Source organism: Bubalus bubalis, chromosome 22, assembly GCF_019923935.1.
Source record: "Bubalus bubalis isolate 160015118507 breed Murrah chromosome 22, NDDB_SH_1, whole genome shotgun sequence".
Taxonomy (NCBI): Eukaryota; Metazoa; Chordata; class Mammalia; order Artiodactyla; family Bovidae; genus Bubalus; species Bubalus bubalis.
This window is the reverse complement of record NC_059178.1, coordinates 39,618,390-39,633,345: the sequence shown is the minus strand read 5'-3', so window position 1 is coordinate 39,633,345 and position 14,956 is coordinate 39,618,390. Positions and strand designations below refer to the sequence as shown.

At 38.1% G+C, this 14,956-nt stretch overlaps 1 protein-coding gene and 1 pseudogene across 30 annotated transcripts in view; one reads left to right on the top strand and one right to left on the bottom strand.

Moving 5' to 3' along the window:
* Positions 1-14,956, bottom strand: part of DTNA (dystrobrevin alpha) — a 454,458-nt gene that overhangs the window by 307,307 nt on the left and 132,195 nt on the right. For 10 of the 30 annotated variants that reach the window (XM_025273395.3, XM_025273396.3, XM_025273398.3 and 7 more), the window contains exon 1: positions 10,037-10,255. The exons of 1 other annotated variant lie outside the window; for it this stretch is intronic. The gene's annotated coding sequence lies outside the window, so the exon portion shown is untranslated. Of the gene's footprint in view, positions 1-10,036; positions 10,257-10,439; positions 10,579-14,956 lie in introns of those variants that run through there. 19 more of the 30 variants (XM_044934684.2, XM_044934685.2, XM_025273380.3 and 16 more) reach the window with 6 other exon arrangements.
* LOC112581479 lies at positions 2,690-2,788 on the top strand (annotated as a pseudogene).

Below are 14,956 nucleotides of genomic sequence, written 5' to 3'. Positions count from 1 at the left end.
CTCATGTCATTTTTAAGGCGAGATTATCATACTATAAATCTAAATAACTTAGATTTATCTTCTGGTGTCTGGTAAATGGTTACACAGCATATTTTTCAGCATTATACATGTTTGGGTGCTAGGCAATTTCAGAATGTAGATATAACTGACTTCATAATTTGGCGCATGAGGTAAAGCTAAAATTCTGCTGTGTGATTATTCACAGAGTTCCAAAGCAGGAACCCAGCAGTGCTGAGAAAAGATCTTCAGATCTTCCTGCAGTGAATTTTTAGAGGTGTTGCTGACATCATTATAGTTCCTGAATCTTATTAGAACCCCAGGGAAAAATATAAACAAAAATCCATCAGGGGAAATGTGTGCAAAGAATTTATGCTGTCTACAACTTTGATTGAATCATTGTTATTTCTATGGAACCCAAAGAAGATATATTTCCCATACAATTTTTTGTTAAAAATGTATTGATTTATCTCAAACTCTTAAAATCAAGGGAGGAGAGGCAAATAAATGAAAAGCAGACTAAATTACCAGAGTGGACAAGGTGATGAAAGAGCACAAGCTCCCTGTCACACCTGAACACTCTGATGCTTGTAAGGGAACCTAATATCTTAGGATTTTCTTTGAATAGAGTTGCTGGGGGTGTAGACTTTCATGGAACAAATTGGTTCATTTTAAGTGGTCACAGTACTTAACTGAATATAACACACTTTACATAGAAAAAGATGGACATTTTGCTTTTCTTAGTCTATTACCCTTCTTCTTGCACAGAAAATTTTCCATAGACAGTAACTTTAGTAGAGCATCTTTTGAAACCCAACAGTCTCTTTCTCCTTAAGTTTTAAACATTTTGAATTTAAAGGAGGTGAACCAAGAAAGAAAAATCAAGAAACAGATGTTGAAGTTGAAGATGAGTTCACTTTCCACATAGTCTTCATAAAGAAAAGATAATTGAGTCTAAAAAATTATTAATGTATGATCATATTCTAAAATGGAATAACAGTTTAGGAGTTTCTAATAAAATGGGTATAGTAGTGCAAATCCCTTTTGAGTTCTGGGTTCTGCCAAATAGGGCCAGGCTCCTTATAAGAGGCTATATCACAATTTATATCCCGCTGCCGCTGCTAAGTCGCTTCAGTCGTGTCTGACTCTATGCAGCCCTATGGACAGCAGCCCATCAGCCTCCTCTGTCCATGGGATTCTCTAGTCAAGAATACTGGAGTGGGTTGCATTTCCTTCTCCCTTATATCCCTCAGTAGAGTTAAACAATGTTATTGGATCCCCTATCAGTTTAAGATTTGATTTCTATTGGTGTTTAAAATCAATGTCATTTATCAAGAGAATACATAGTACCCAAAGGTAAAGATATTTTTTAAAGTCCTTATAATTCTCAACTTTATGTGCTCAAAGTATTATATAAGCTATTACATTCATTATCACACTTTTAATTATTAATACACTGGAGTAGGGGTGATTTAATCCAGAATTTACCAAGTGTATTAAAGTATGTATTAAAAATGATATACACAAATAATGTTGATATACGTGCTTGGTGGTTTAGTTGCTAAGTCGTATCTGACTCTTGTGACCCCATGGACTGTAGCCCACCACACTCCTCTGTCCATGGGATTTTCCAGGCAAGAATACTGGAGTGAGTTGCCATTTCCTTCTCCAGGGTATCTTCCTGACCCAGGGATTGAACCCATGTCTCTGGCTTGGCAAGTGGATTCTTTACCACTGAGCCACCTGGGAAGCCCATTTACAATATATACGTTAGAAATGCATAGTTTTGAATAACATTTATATCACTCTGCTACTCTACTTTTTACCTTGCATTTAGTCTTAAACATTAACAAGGCAAAATTGGGAAATTCAAAGATTAATGAGGTATTTAAAAGTTGAAAAAAATTATTAAGCCTATATTTTAAGGTCTTTGGGATTTTTAACTTAAATCAGCAAAAACAATTTACATGTTCAGGAGTGATAATTCTAGGAAATTCTCTATGAAACAAAGAGGAAAACAGATGAGGATCCTAGGTCAGATGAATTTGGGAAGTGCATATATACCATATTGCTCTCTTGGCGATTTCTTTGACCTTTGTATTAAGGGCTCTTAAAGCTTTACACTTTAAAGTTTTACTAAAGAAACATGTTTGATATTCTTTAACACAGCATTTCTCAAGCTAATTTGAATATATGTGTGTGTGTGTGTGTGTGTGTGTATTTATATGAGTGAGTGAGTGTAAGTTGCTCAGTCATGTCCGACTCTTTGAGACCCCATGGGCTATACAGTCCATGGAATTCTCCAGGCCAGAATCAGAATACTGGAGTGGGTAGCCTTTCCCTTCTGCAGGAGATCTTCCCAACCCAGGTCTCCCACATTGCAGGAGGATTCTTTACCAGCTGAGCCACAGGGGAAGCCTGTATATATATATATAATTTTTTTCAATTTCTAAGTGCCTCATTAACCTTTGAATTCCCCAGTTTTTACCTTGTTAATGCTTAAGACTAAATGCAAAGTAAAAAGTAGAGTAGCAGAGTGATATAAATGTTATTAAAAACTATTTATTTCTAATGTATAATATAGATTGCCATTCCTCTGTGGCATTTTCCTTCATCCTGGTCCTTTCCTTTGGCCCCCTGGGAAAAGCAGGTACTGGGGATTTAGAATTACATTGTTACCTTTTTCTCCTGCTTGCTTAGGCAGCACATATACTAAAATTGGAATATACAGAGATTAGCTTGGCTGCTGCACAAGGATGACACGCAAATTTGTGAAGCAGTCCATATTTTTATACATGGGGAATCTAGAAAAGTGGTACAGATGAACCTACTTACAAAGCAGAAATAGAGACACGGATGCAGAGAATAAATGTATGAAGACCAAATGGGGAAACAGAGGGTACGATGAATTGGGAGACTGGGATTGACATACACTATTCAAACTATGTATAAAATAGGTAACTAATGAGACCTCCTGTATAGCACAGGCAACTCAGAGCTCTGTGGTGAACTAAATGGGGAGGAAATCCAAAAAAGAAGGGATGTATATATATGACTGAGTCACTTTTCTGTACAGCAGAAGCTAACACAATATTATAAAGCAACTAAATTCTAATAAAAAATAAATTTAAACATGTTAAAAAGTTACCATTGTCTCCATTTCTTTGTTACACATAATCAGTTCTTAGAGATGGCAAAGTGTTAAGTGTTGCACATTGACTCTCTACATTCTATAGAAATTAACTTATCAGAGGTTCTTTTTCCTTCTCAGAACCCTCCGTGGGCAGGACTCCTGAGAGGTAAGTGTGGGCACAGGTAAAATGCTAGGATTCCAAAGCCCTGGAGAAACTATGGCTGGGAAAGTCACAGCTACTCTGGAAATGGTGAAGATTCAGAGAGCCAAAAGTCTCAGTGGGGCTCAGAGCTAAAGGACGAAAACAGACAAGAGACGTTAGCATCAGATCACAAGTAGATTGCCTACGTGTTACCAAGTATGGATCAAATACTGTTCAAAGGTACAGAAGGGTTTCAATCTAGATCTCTGGTCTTCTGGGGGTTGAGGGGCTGCCTGTCATCCACAACTGTGGAATTCATTAGAGCTCTTCATAAATATATTCCAGCTCTTTCTCTTTCCAGGGAAGTGGCAGGACTGTGTTACTAATCCAACTAAAGACTGAAGTTAGGTGTGACCACATGGCATGCTTTGGCCAAGGAAGTGTGAGAATAAGGAACATGGGTCATTTCCTGGTAAAGGCAACGATGTGGAGAAGGATCTCCAGTGAACCCTCGACAAGCACTTTGCATGAGTGGGAAGGAAACATTGTTTTTTTATAAACCACTGAGATTTAGATGTTATGTGTTATCTTAGGAAACCATGTCTAGTATATTCAGAGAACTTCATATGTGTGCATCTTAGTTTTATCATACAGGAAAGAAAATAACAACATATGTCTCTTACCCACAAAATACTATGAAACATTGGATGCATTTTAGGAAAGACTTGTTACACTTATCTGAGGTGTTAAAAACAACATCTTTTGGTGAGTCGATATATTTCCACAAATGTGTTGTAATGAACCAACTAAGACTAGAAAATTCAATGCATGAGAAGATAAATTTCATTCAAAATTAGTCTACATCTTTTAATAAAATTAATAAAGGCATCTGTATTCTTGAACTATGACTAATTCAGTGAATTCATTTTTTTTCAGCATTCATAAACCTGTGTGCTTCCACATTACCAAGGAAAGTGGTACAAAAGTAAAGTGAGATTAAAAAGGAAAAATTATAAAAATAACTATTGCTCTTTTGAAAATACACAGAGATTTACAAAGCTTTCATGACTCAGGGTGTCTCTGAGTCATCCTTATGCCATATTTATTTTGCAAGAATGCAGAGTCCAGCTTTATTTATGCAAATGAACATACTTCTATTTTATGTTATGATACAACACAGTTTCCTATGTAATAAAAATACATTTTCTATTTAACATTTTTTTAGCATTTGTTTAGGTCTCTTTAAAAAATTCTATAATAAAGTATCTGTTAAATATGAGGTTTTTAAGAATAAAAGCAATCCTCAAACTTTTAAAACTTAGATTTCTGAGATAAAAACACTAATTGTTGGCAAAAGGCAAAGTGACTTTTTAACAAGTGTGGAGATTTGTACAAGTAAGTTAAAAATACAAATGAGAGAGTAATATAACATAATTTGTAAATTACACCCATTGTTTTAACAGGACATACTCCTGTGTCGGTGTCTGGTGAAGGGGTTGAAGTAAATCATTTTATTGTTTAGCACAAGCACAGCTAAGGCATGAGGTAGGAGCTTGACAGGGATTTGTTAAATTAGTAAGAAAAATCAGCTCAGCTACGTGGAGGTTACAATGTAAAATCAGTCAGATTTCAAGAGCTAGTCTCAATTTCTTTCACTGATGAGGACAAAAAAAAAAAAGTCAATTTTATATTTTCATATTTTGTGATGGAGAAATTTAGAGTTTGATCTAAATATTGACTTTGATAATTTGATCTGATTCAAAACATTTTTAAGATTAAATTTTGACCCTATCCACTTTATAGAGTTTTTGTCTTTGTGGAGGTAAAAGAGCCCTATATAAGAAAAAACAGAAACCAATTTTCTTAGTTTTCTAAATCTCAGGATTTGGCATATCAAAGGCATACAACAAGTGTGTGAAAAATTTATAAGTGATCTGAGGAATATGAAATTGGTTAAACACCCTCAGAATTAATAAACTATATTTTCTCCTCCTCTGATTCACACCAACTATATTCAATTTATAATAAATAAATGAAGTCTTTTTTTTTTTTTACTTAGCATAGCAGAAAGATTAATATTGCACTTCAAGGCCTCAAAATTTTTAGGAAAAAATGTAACCAACTTTAAGATTTTAGGGTCACAATATCATATCACACAAGCAAGCTTGCCTTCTAGCACATACTGGGGTCTGAAAATAATCCAGTGTTTTCTAATGGTTCAGATTCAGGGTGTGTGCAATGAGATGATTTTAATTTAGTTGTGTCACAGGGACTTTTTCCATGTGTGCGCTTCAGCATTCTCAACTACATTTGTTGAAACAGGTCTGTTTTTCAGCTCTATGACTTTCTTTTTTTATTATTACTCTCTCTGATAATATACAGCTAATTTATTGTACTTACACTTTTATCATCTCTTTCATCACACTCAAGGCTTATAGTCTCATTTGGCAAAAATGAAAATAAATAGCATCCCATCTACCCAAACAACAATACCCAAATGAACATTTTTTTCTGACTGTACCATGCAGCATGCGGGATGTTAGTGCCCTGATCAGGGATCAAACCCTTGCCCCTTGTGGTAGAAATGCAGAGTCTTAACCGGTGGACCACCAGGGCATTGCTCAGACATTTTTAATTGACACTTCTTGACATTGAAGACTATGAAAGATCACTATTTTAGATAAGAAGTTTAAGGTCAAAAGAATAATGATGTTTAGAAGGAAAAAGAATAAAGTAAGAAAGGAATTGTTGAGAAAAAATTCCTTGAAATAGTCACCCGTTCATTCCTTAAATATGCATCCAATGGTTTCTATGGTGTCAGTTACTGAGAATACAAAAATGAGTAAGACACACTGCCTGCCATCAGGGATTCCCAGAATAGTGGTGAGCTACACAGTTAAAGGACAATGAACATGACTTATGAGATCAACCTTGAAGCAGAAGTAAGATTTGCCTGCAAAGGAGATAAACATTGGGCGTTCTTGGCAAAAAAATAAATTAATAAATAAAAATAAAAAAGCTAGTAGGTAGACTAGCACAGACATATGATCATGGATAGAATATTCTGGAGGCACCAATAATGTGAGATTAAAGTGTTTGTGATAACCAGTGATATAGTGGAGATAATGTTAGAGGAACAGGTTGAGGCTTTGTGACATACTAAGACACATTAAGGAATGCATTTTGAAGGGAATAGTGAACTATAAGAGACTTTAAAGTAGGGGGACAATCCATTCGTGTCTATGATTTTTAGAAGATGGGTGTGTTGGTTTCAATATGGGGGACGTGTTGGGGTTAGAACCTAGAGGCAGGAGAAACGCTGGGAGCCATAAAATACCCAAGGGAGGTGATGAAGACCTGAAATTGAGTAGTTTCAGAGAATGGAAAGGAAGGAATTTATTTATCATAATTTGTTAAATGTGGTGATACATGATATAGGCCAAGAAAAAGTATGAATAGTCAAGGTCAACAGCTGACAGTGAAGGCAATGGGGGTGGCTTAGAGAGACTAAAGAGATTACTAAGAAAAGGGGCCAGCTAGGGACAAATAGAAGGACTGTTAAGCATTGTTGACAGCTCAGATTAGGTTGGAACTCATGAATCTTCCAATCAGAAATTTACATTTTCAAAGTTCTCCACAAAAGCCTCAACAAATCAGGCCACACCTAAAATAAAAAATCAGAAAGAATGAGCTGGAATTATCAATGATATCAGCAGACTGCTGGATTTCTCCTTTAGAATAAAGAATCTTTAAAAAAAAAAACAACTATAAAAGCAGAAGAGTGACTTTCCATTTTTGGCAACAGTAAGAAGATAATTTGGACTGACACTCTCACTAAGGTAATTAAAAATATCTCAAATATAAAAACAGCAAAGAGTTAATGAGATGGGGAAGGCATGGAAAAATTCAAGAGAGAGGACTAGAACTTAGAGACAGACACTCATCTTTGAAAGCTTTTGCTCTTGGCCATCTGAGTATCAGGAACAAAAGGTCTGAGCAACCAGCTGTACGATAAACAGCCTTATAGGTGTTCTTGTTGCTCAATTGGGTCTTTTTGCGACCCCATGAACTGCAGTACACCAGACTTCCCTGTCCTTCACTATCCCCTGGAGCATGCTCAAACTCATGTCCATTGGGTGGATGATACTATTCAGCCATCTCATCCTCTGTCACCGCCTTCTCCTTCTGCCTTCAATCTTTCCCAGCATCAGGGTCTTTTCCAAAGAGTCGGCTCTTCAAATCAGGTGGCCAAAGTATTGGAGCTTCAGCTTCAGCATCAGTCCTTCCAGTGAATATTCACGGTTTATTTCCTTCAGGATTGAATGGTTTCATCTCCTTGCTGTCCAAGGGTGTTGTGGGAATGTTAAAGCCCATATTCCTCAGGTGAGGACTTTAATAAACTAACACAATTTTCAGCTGGGGACTCAAAAGGCCATATCTTCCCTCAAGGTTGAAGTGAGCCCCAAATAAATCATCCTTCACATCTTAGAGAAGGCAATGGCACCCCACTCCAGTACTTTTGCCTAGAAAATCCCATGGATGGAGGAGCCTGGTGGGCTGCAATCCATGGGGTCGCTAGAGTTGGACACGACTGAGAGACTTCACTTTCACTTTTCACTTTCATGCATTGGAGAAGGAAATGGCAACCCACTCCAGTGTTCTTGCCTGGAGAATCCCAGGGATGGGGGAGCCTGGTGGGCTGCCATCTATGGGGTCGCACAGAGTCAGACATGACTGAAGTGACTTAGCAGCAGCAGCACACACATCTGCAGCCTTGCTACTTGCACAAGGATAATCCAAGGAATCTTAGGTGCTGTCCTTTGACTCAGGGAGTTTTGATGGGATACTGTCAGAAGCAAACCCAAGTTCCCTCTGGAGGAAACCAGCATCACCACTAGGTCTCACCTGATCCCTACAAGTGATTTTAAAAATACTTTTCCAGCAGACAGTCAAAGAGATCCAAGCAACCAAGAAAATAAGATGCCGCGCATGAGAAGTGGCAAGAGCAATAAGAATAGAAACAAATCTTGGTAACCCTTGAGATATTAGAATGAGCAGACATATTATAAAGCAACTATACTTACTATGTTCAAAGAAATAAAATTAAAGCTTGACTATGTCAGCAGGAATATCACAGCAACACAGAAATATTCATCAGTCCCCTTTCCTGTCAATGCTATCTAGCCATGTATGTCTAAAATTCTTACATATAAAAACTTTTACAAATGCTGTATTCTTTTGGGGTTTTCTTTAGCACACGGAAAAAAGAAACAAAGCCTCATTCTAATGTAATTTTATTTGTATGTATAATTCAATCAGAAATATATTAAAATAAAAGGGAAGTTTATTTGTGTCTTGGTGTGTTTGGTGAATATACATATGCATCATCTGACAAGTTTCTTGAAGACACCTATAATTCCTGCCAGGCTCCCTCCTCTGGTCAACAGATCAGGACACAGCTAGGCATAGAAGGACAGGCATCCCATGTCACCAGGGAAAATGTACAAAGGTACCATCCACATGTGGAGAAGTGAAAGTTAACTGCAGCTTTTACAGTCTAATGGGTTAATTATAAATATTAGGGAATGCTAACTGTGACTAACAAAATTATTGTAAAATTAAGTGACTTGGTTAGTATCATGTTCACTTTTCACTTCAGAAAAGTAACTCAGTAGACTATTTTTCTTATCAAAGTTGAGTGAAAGATTGTCATTCATTGTTCGTACCTAGTTCAGCCAACGTAGTTCATTAGAATCTGGTTGATGTGACCGAACAAAACCTGGCCAGTTACACGTAACAACTGTTCAGCCTCACACTCTGTAATAAGCACGTCAGCACATTTATTTTCCCCATATAAAGTAGAATTTCCAATTCATACCATGTACTCTGTGACTATTATGGCCAGTATTTATTCAGAAGGAATGCTGTGCAAGTTTGGAAAAGCTGTCTCTAAGAGAGCCGAGAGGTCACTGGACAAAACAAGAAACAAAACCTATACATGGTCAAAACATGAAGAGGACTAAAGTTTGTCATTCTTTCTTTTAAAGAAAAAAGTTTTGAAATCCCAAGCACACAGCCAGGCAACATCAAACCAGCCAGCTCAGTCCCTGCTCCTCTCAAGCTCCGTGGAATCAGAACTCTTCTATTCACTTGGCAAATATCAGCTTTTTTGGAGGAGGAGAACCTGCTTGGAATTAATGAGATGACACCCAAAAATAACTTCTATTAATAAATTGTTCTCTTCAATGTAAAACTGCCCATTTTTCTCATTAAAAAAAAAAAGTATTTTCTAAAGGCTCCTTATGCACTTTCTACCATTTTTTCCCCTTCTTTTATTCTTATTTTCTTTTTGCATCTTTTAAATTAAAAAATGCCATAGTGCCAATCAGGGGAAATAACTCCATCTGACAAGAATACAGTCAATCCAATGGCGTTGCAGAGTCACACTTAATGCTGTGACATGTTAACTACTGAGGGTGTAATTTAAGAAATGCAGAGTGTTTCAGGAGTTAACAGAGGAAAAAGTAAAAGTGAAGTCAAACTGAAGTTACAGACATGCAAGGTCAATTTCAAAACTAAGCTGAAATACTTTGTTTCTTTCTACTTCACATAACGGTAAACGCCAAGTATCTCAAGAAAGCTAAGAAAGTTACAACACGGGAGAATCTCCCTGATCATTTCTTCATTCACACAAATAAAAAGAAAGCGGCAACATTAACCTTCCCAGAGAAGCGATCGCGCCTACAACCAGTCTTTGCACTTACCCTAGAGTATGTACACCATGATCTCTTTAAGAATCCTGTTAATTCCAGTACATCCAGGACATATATGAATTCTTAGCATATTCACGGAAAGAACCAAGCTTAACGAAATGGTTAATTACAACAGGACTCTGAAATGCTAGGGAGAGACACGAGGGTAGAATCCAGCCTCCAGATCCTAGTGTATACTGTGTCTATCTTTAACTGGAAAATGACTTGGTTTCACATTCCACTGAAGTCCCACTGGCAGATGCCTTTGGTAAGCTCACCAATGGCAGGCTGTCAAACGCCCTCCCTCCAACCCCCTCCGCCCCCTCCGCCCCCTCCACCCCCTCCGCCCCGCTCCAGGCGCTGACCGAGCTTCCGCTGCTATGTCTAAAGCTGATTTACTCAGCTGTCTTTATACCTGTCTCCGCGTGGGTAAAAGGAGATGCTTTCATTGATGGCTATTACGGAAACGCTTGGAAACTGAAGATCAGCCCCGAGAACTCGCTGTGCTTTTCTCCCTGCCACCCCCTTCCCCTCCCTCCTGCCAGAAACCATCTGACTTCCAAACTTGGCTGTCTGAAAAAGAATGTTCTCTGATTGGCATTCCTGGAAGCAGAAAGCAAGGCAGCTCGAGTTGTGTTCTGTTACTCAGCGTGAAAAACTTCCCAGGTAGGCAGAATACAAACAAGTTCAGTTTTCTGAGATTTTTTTTTCTTCCTCCGAACTTTGAGGAGACAATAGGGAAATATCTGGGAGCGTGACAAATAGTTTTGTTGTTGCACACATTTAAGTTTGGATATGCACCTATGATTTTACCCCAAAGGGTATAGATGCAGTAAAAAAGTGAGATGGCGCATCTTTTGTGAAAAGCTGAATTTCCTTATTAGTAAATGCGTTGGAACTTGTTACAGGAAGAAATGGTCATGCTGCCTCTAATATTCCACACGGTAACTATTAGGTCTGTGGATTTTCTGTGAGAAAAAACCTTGCTCATAGGAAACGTGAAAACAAACAAACAAAAAAACTGCTTTCAGCTGTCCTATATTTTGTATTGCAGACAGCAGAAGAGGGTGCAAGAAATGTTTCTATCTCCGCCTCAAGTCTTCTTGTCCAAAACTGTCTTGTAAACTTTGATGAGGACTGGGGGAAAAAAAAAGTGTGTGTGTGTGTGTATGGCCATGTACAATACAACCCCACACCCCACAGTCACACACACATGTCTGAACAAAGAAAAACTGAGTGAATGGAAATGAAGGGAAAAACACATTTTCTCACACAGGAACTGACAAGAATTAATATTGTGGAGTTCCCTTCAAATCATGAGTCCTAAAATTGTGTTTCATATTTATTTTGTGGTCACTGGGGTCAAAAGATCTGCTGTGCTGAAGAGATGTTACCTCACCGTGTTCGCAACAGCGAGTGTATTACACGCCACGTTATGGACCAGACCGACTTCTTGAAAGGCTTGATAGAGGATTTATGTTAATAATTGCAGCAATCAGACAAACCACAACCCCCGGCATCTTGGGGTTTCCAGATCTCATCTGGCTGTCACTGCCAACTCTAGGCAACTGTCAGCTGGCTGGGCTCAGGGTGGTGGTGTGGCTGCAGCTGCTCCCTGCAACTTGTACAGACATCTCGAAAATACCTAACGGCAGGAGGTTGACTCCAAAGAGAAAGCTTTCTCTTTGTTTGTGGTTGGTTTTAAATGTTCTGTTCTAGGTGATCTTGTACCACATCTGAAGAAGCCCATTTTAGGGAACCTGATGAACTGGCATCATATTACTAATTTATTTCTTTGATATTCTCATGCCCCATCTAGGTTGGCATGCTACCAACCTGCTCACTCCTTATTCCATTACTAGATGTCCTTTAGAAAAAAAGATTAAAAGAAGGAGGGAGAGGAGGAAGAAACTTTCCTTATGCCTATTCCCAAGCTGATTAACTAAGAGACATTTCAGGTTCTGTGTACTGTTGATAGATAAGGGCATCTGAATGACTTCAGAAATGAATAGAAATAACCAGTCACCCAGAGAACACACATCCCTGGCTTTGTGATTCTTCTTCCCTCTATCAAAAGGCTGCTCCCCAAGGCTAATGGATGGTGTCTAAACACATGTGACCTAAGAAGAGTGGACAGAGCTGGTGGCAGGCCATCTGGTTCACATCGGCCGCACTATTCACTCATGCTGTACCTTCCAGGGAACACTGCTGCTGCTGCTGCTAAGTCGCTTCAGTCGTGTCCGACTCTGTGCGACCCCATGGGCTGCAGCCTACCGGGTTCCTCTGTCCATGGGATTTTCCAGGCAAGAGTACTGGAGTGGGTTGCCATTGCCTTCTCCTCCAGGGAACACTAGCACCACTGAAAGTCAAGAAACGTTTGTTGAAGCAAATAAATAATTGCTGGTGTAAAAGTGTATATTTTAACCTAAGGAAAATAGTTATAGGTAGGCTCTCATTTTAGATAAGTATGTTTGCATTTAATTTGATGACTAGCAGGGAAAATTATATCTCTTTTCTAGCCATTAACCAAAAGATTATATGGAAGGTATACCAGGTACTGAGTACTTTACTGAGGGCTTCTTTGGTGGCTCAGATGGCAAAGAATCTGCCTGCAGTTCAGGAGACCCAGGTTCAATCCCTGGGTTGAGAAGGTCCCCTGGAGAAGGAAATGACTACCCACCCCAGTATTCTTACTTCCCTGGTGGTTCAGACGGTTAAGCAACTGTCTACAATGCAGGAGACCCAGGTTCGATCCCTGGGCCGGGAAGATCCCATGGGAAGAAAATGGCAATCCACTCCAGTACTATTGCCTGGAAAATCCCATGGACAGAGGAGCCTGGTAGGCTACAGTCCATGGGGTCACAAGAGTCGGACACGACTCAGCAACTTCACTCCAGTATTCTTGTCGAGAATTCCATAGACAGCGGAGCCTGGTGAGCTACAGTCCATGGAGTCACAAAGAGTTAGGACTGAGCAACTAACACTTTAACTTTTCACCTTTATTGAAGCAAAAAAAAAAAAAAAAAAAAAAGATTATTCTACATTTTGGATCTGTGTGAGTAAATGGAGTAAATGACTCTAAATATCAACATGGCAAATTTTTCTAAGTTTATTTCTACTGATCTTGCTGGCTTCTAAAGAGAAATAAAAGAAAATAAAATTTTGATTTTTGCTATGGTCTCTTTTGTTTCTTTTGCATTTATTCCTGCTCTAATTTTTAAGATTTCTTTCCTTCTACTAACCCTGGGGTTCTTCATTTCTTCCTTTTCTAGTTGCTTTAGGTGTAGAGTTAGGTTATTTATTTGACTTTTTTCTTGTTTCTTGAGGTGTGCCTGTATTGCTATGAACTTTCCCCTTAGGACTGCTTTTACCGTGTCCCACAGGTTTTGGGTTGTTGTGTTTTCATTTTCATTCGTTTCTATGCAAATTTTGATTTCTTTTTTGATTTCTTCTGTGATTTGTTGGTTATTCAGCAGCGTGTTGTTCAGCCTCCATATGTTGGATTTTTTAATAGTTTTTCTCCTGTAATTGAGATCTAATCTTACTGCATTGTGGTCAGAAAAGATGCTTGGAATGATTTCTATTTTTTTGAATTTACCACGGCTAGCTTTATGGCCCAGGATGTGATCTATCCTGGAGAAGGTTCCATGTGCGCTTGAGAAGAAGGTGAAATTCATTGTTTTGGGATGAAATGTCCTATAGATATCAATTAGGTCTAACTGGTCTATTGTATCATTTAAAGTTTGTGTTTCCTTGTTAATTTTCTGGACAAATTCTTAGAAAAGTACAACTTTCCAAAACTCGACCAGGAAGAAATAGAAAATCTTAACAGACCCATCACAAGCACGGAAATTGAAACTGTAATAAAAAATCTTCCAGCAAACAAAAGCCCAGGTCCAGACGGCTTCACAGCTGAATTCTACCAAAAATTTAGAGAAGAGCTAACACCTATCCTGCTCAAACTCTTCCAGAAAATTGCAGAGGATGGTAAACTTCCAAACTCATTCTATGAGGCCACCATCACCCTAATACCAAAACCTGACAAAGATCCCACAAAAAAAGAAAACTACAGGCCAATATCACTGATGAACATAGATGCAAAAATCCTTAACAAAATTCTAGCAATCAGAATCCAACAACACATTAAAAAGATCATACACCATGACCAAGTGGGCTTTATCCCAGGGATGCAAGGATTCTTCAATATCCGCAAATCAATCAATGTAATACACCACATTAACAAATTGAAAAATAAAAACCATATGATTATCTCAATAGATGCAGAGAAAGCCTTTGACAAAATTCAACATCCATTTATGATCAAAACTCTCCAGAAAGCAGGATAGAAGGAACATACCTCAATATAATCAAAGCTATATATGACAAACCCACAGCAAACATTATCCTCAATGGTGAAAAATTGAAAGCATTTCCTCTAAAGTCAGGAACAAGACAAGGGTGCCCACTTGCACCATTACTATTCAACATAGTTTTGGAAGTTTTGGCCACAGCAATCAGAACAGAAAAAGAAATAAAAGGAATCCAAATTGGAAAAGAAGAAGTAAAGCTCTCACTGTTTGCAGATGACATGATCCTCTACATAGAAAACCCTAAAGACTCCACCAGAAAATTACTAGAACTAATCAATGACTATAGTAAAGTTGCAGGATATAAAATCAACACACAGAAATCCCTTGCATTCCTATACACTAATAACGAGAAAACAGAAAGAGAAATTAAGGAAACAATTCCATTCACCATTGCAACAGAAAGAATAAAATACTTAGGAATATATCTACCTAAAGAATCTAAAGACCTATATATAGAAAACTATAAAACACTGGTGAAAGAAATCAAAGAGGACACTAACAGATGGAGAAATATACCATGCTCATGGATTGGAAGAATCAATATAGTGAAAATGAGTATACT